At 28.8% G+C, this 4,436-nt stretch overlaps 1 pseudogene; it reads right to left on the bottom strand.

The window, feature by feature from the left end:
- Window positions 1-3,488: 3,488 nt before the first annotated feature.
- Window positions 3,489-4,436, bottom strand: LOC126877151 (NADH-ubiquinone oxidoreductase chain 1-like; annotated as a pseudogene).

The following is a 4,436-nucleotide window of genomic DNA, read 5'->3' as shown; positions in this document are numbered from 1 at the left end:
TAGAAATCATGCTCAGGAACAAATATATGTCTTTGCTAACTTTCTAAATATATGTAGACGACGTTTTAAATTGCTAGTAGTTGAAACAAACAATATGATATATTTTTGAGTGATCTATAAGGATTTACAGGCCCACTGGGAAATCTTATTAGTGTTCTCTTGCACTATGTATTAAAGCGCATCAACACCGATAGAAGCACTGTACACGCGATATCGTCGCAGTGTCTCCTGAAAATCGGCGATAAGTCGCTCGAAACTTTACTGGAAACATTTCTCCATGTTCTACTGACAATCACATAGCATGTGTCATTGCTGGAATTTGATAAATTTGGTTGAGAACACGAAAGAATTTTCCGTTTACAGTAAAGCAAGGGACTATCGAGTTGGAACAATTCGTGTTTGAAAATAGCGTTCTATGCTAAAATAGCGATGGAAATTATACTACATGTAAAAGTGAGTCATAAAAACAAATACAATTTTCATATTTTCTATCTTTTTTACCTTTATCGCAAGTTTGATTTCTATACATATAACTGTTTTCAATTTAAGGAGGAACTTATTTTCTTAAGGGCTTTTCATACAAATTTGAAAAATAACTGTTGTTTTTGATCCCTTATCTCTATCTTTATCCTTCTATTTTTGTGAGACTGTATCGGTTATTTATTCTTAATATTTACAATCCGAAGTCTAATTTATGTGCCGTATTAATTTTCTGTGAATAATTTAGAGGTATGTAAAATCTTGCTATATATATATATACTGTTTGGTACCTATAAGAAGTGCGTTCGATCTAATGTGGAAAATTCTTAATTTTAATAAAATAGTTTCAAATTGCTAAGGCTGGGGCAAACTAAGAAGTTTCTGGAATATACAGGGTAGTAAGTCGCTTCGCAGATATGTGTACATCGGGACAATATGTTACATATGTAATCCCTTACACAGTTTCATATTATCTTGTAAAATAATCATTCTTCTTTTAATATCAGTTGGTTTTTGTATTTTTATTTCATTTATCTCATAGATTATAATTCCTTTAGGAAATTTTTGCAAAAATTTTCGCTGGAAATTTTCAGAAAACCTTATTCCTGAACAAAATTTGTTTTGTACTACGAACTGTCGCATTTAAAAAAGAAAAATTCTATTTATGTAATTTTGTTATTAAGCTTGTTCATATCTAACTTCAAATTATCTGTAGCTTGTTTATAATTAATTAAGTTTGAAATGTTTGTTTGTTAGTTATTACAAAAGGGTCATAGCTAAGTTTTTGAGTTGTGCTCAGGTTATTATAACTTCAGTTATTATGCTCTGAGCGTCATGTTGTTTCTTAATAAAATTCTTTAGTCTCAATAATCAATTTTCTCTGTTCATAAAGATGGTGGTTGTTTATTTTAAGAATTTTGTTCTTAATTCCAAATATTGCGGACATTCTTTTATTATGCATTAGTGGGTATCCAATCTTCTTGGATAGGACGTATTGCATATTCCATTTTTATTTGTTTTATATTTAATCCTGTTTCCTAGACTCACTGCACAATCACGTTTGTCTCTCTGCTAATCTAACTTGTACTATTATTCTTTTAGTTATTAACAATAATTTCATATCTAAGCAACTCACTTCAATTATGTTTTCTGAGACGTTAGTATATTTATATACTTCACCGTTGATAATCCTGTAGATTATTCTATTCTCACCGTTTATTACGCCCCAAGGCGCTTACTGTAGGCCGTGTTCCTAACCGTCGCAAACAGATCGTCTTACATGACCGTCGAGGTATACACAAAGTAGCGATAAACGCATAGTTGTCGTCAAGCAGCGAGTTCCAGAAACATCTATTCGCCTTCGGTGCGTTATTTTATCCGCATAAAGAAAGAAGCTGGTATAGGTGATCATAGGCGCGAACGGTGGCGTGATCCGAGCGTAGTGGGGGTCGTATCTCAGAGAAGACAAAGGACCAAATGGAAGGGCAGTCAGTGGCAAATGAGAATTCAAACGGGATGCATCGAAAGGTTCAGACGAATAAAATCAAAGTCGCTTAGTCTAACGAATACATCGAGAAATATCATAAAATCGGGTCAAATTACTGTAACAAACTAATTGTATCATCGTTAAATCATTTGTGACGTATTCATTATAACTTTAAATATCGTTAAATATACACGTTTATATTAACTGTGTTAATTCAAAGTTAAAATCATTTGAACTATCTCTGTTATTCTAAACGAAACAGGGGAACGACTAATTCGCGGCGTCGATTATCATAATCGTAGCAAAAATTTACGTCTCCCGCTCACACGTTTCCCTCGCGATCGCGTCTCTACGCGAACGGTCGTAACATTTGGTCCTTCGAGCCGGATCACGAGCATTGGACGATCAAGTGAACAGAGATACAGCAGTAAATCATACAGTGATACACATGATCACATCATCATCAGCATCGCAGCAACCGTTAGCGGCGAACCTCGCGCCAACAACTAGAGGGTCAACTTCCGCAAGGAAATGTCTTACACGTCAAATCAGACACGCACGGTGACGAGCAACGTTTCAATTCGCGACAACAAGGTATGCTCGTTCATTGTATTGTCTTTACAATCCGCTATAACATTTTTTTCATCTTTATTTTTACACTGCGATTTAAGGGAAGAAAAATGATTGAAAGTTTCTTTTGTTCTTGTTTCAAATCATTTTTCCTTCTTAAAAAGAATTTTAAGAAAGATAAAAAATATATTTTTCTCAAAGTATGATAGCGTTTGTGATAGATCATGTATGATGTTGTCCTTTCTTTGCAATGCTATATCTAGTGTCCTTAAATGTTCCATATCTTTTCATTTACTTATACTCTCATCTTATTCTTCTGGTCTGAAGGTATAACTGTTACAGCTTTTAATGGTGTTTTGTTTTTATCTCTTGAATATGAGGTGGAATGGTGTAATAGGCACTGAAGTACACTAGGTGATATTTAACCAATAATGCAAATAACATCGGCTGATTCTTAACGTAGATAAACAATAGCGTCGTTCGGTTGATTTCTCGATAAAAGCGTACCCGTTTCTTTTCGTCTTTCGCGTGGTCGAATGTGCTTATTTTTTCGACCGAACTGATTCTTTTTCCATTGCCCATCGATATCATCCCCACTGACGTGCGTTCGTTATAAGTGCCCTCGTGGCTGGCGCCTGTATGCCCTTCGGCTGAAGAGAAATTCGGCTGAAGGAGCGTGAAGATATCGATGACAGATTGAGATTGAATATTAAATAAATATTAAATAATTTATTTATATATATATATAAATTTAATAAAAATTAATTTTTTAATTAATTAAATTTATATAAACAAACTTTTATATATTTAAATATAATAATTAAAAACTTAATCTATATATATATATATACATATAAATTTTTATAATTTTTAAATTAATAAAATTAATTTAAAATTAATAATAATTTATTATAAAAAATTTTTATTAAAAATTAAATATTTTTTAAAATACAAATTAAAATACTATCAAAACAATAAATTCTTTTATTAAATAAATTAATATTAAATATATTAAAATTAACACTAATAATTCAACCCAACATATTATCATTAATTTATCATATCGAATACGAGGTAATACACCACGAATTATAATTAATAAAATTAAATGAAATAAATAAACTAAAATAAAACTAAATGATCATCAATTTAATCCAAAAAACATTATTGTTAATAATAATCTTATAAATATAACATTTAAATATTCAGATAAAAAAATTAATACAAATAATCTTCTATAATATTCAACATTAAATCGAGAAACTAATTCTGATTCACCTTCAATCAAATCAAATGGAACTCGATTTAAATCAATTAATGCGCTAATTATAAAAATAATATATAAAGGATATATAAAAAAAAATATATATATTATATTGAAATTTTATAAATATAAATAAAGAATAATTCTCAATTAAAATTATTAGTAAAAAAAAAACCAAAAATAATAAAATTTCAAATGAAATTATTTGAGAAACTGAACGTAATGAACCTAAAATTGAATAATTACATAAAGACACTCAACCAATTATTATAATTGGATAAACCATTAATCCAAAATTAGTATTAAAAAAATAATTCTATAATCAATAAAAAAAAAGAATATATTCAAGGATAAATAAATCATAATATTAATGATAAAAAAAATATAATTATTCGACTATATAAATATAAATTATTAAAATTAAAAAAAAAATTCCTTTGATATCAATTTTAAAGCATCTCTAAAAGGTTGAAATAAACCTTTAATTATTAATTTATTTGGACCTTTTCGTAATTGAATATAACCTAATATTTTACGCTCAAATAAAGTTAAAAAAGAAACTCTAATCAAAATTATAAATATTATTAATAAAAAATTAAAAAAAAAATTATTATATATTATAATTTTATTATAATT

This window comes from Bombus huntii, unplaced genomic scaffold, assembly GCF_024542735.1.
Source record: "Bombus huntii isolate Logan2020A unplaced genomic scaffold, iyBomHunt1.1 ctg00000126.1, whole genome shotgun sequence".
Lineage (NCBI taxonomy): Eukaryota > Metazoa > Arthropoda > Insecta > Hymenoptera > Apidae > Bombus > Bombus huntii.
Note: the sequence above shows the minus strand (reverse complement) of the source record. Positions and strands in the feature narration are given on the sequence as shown.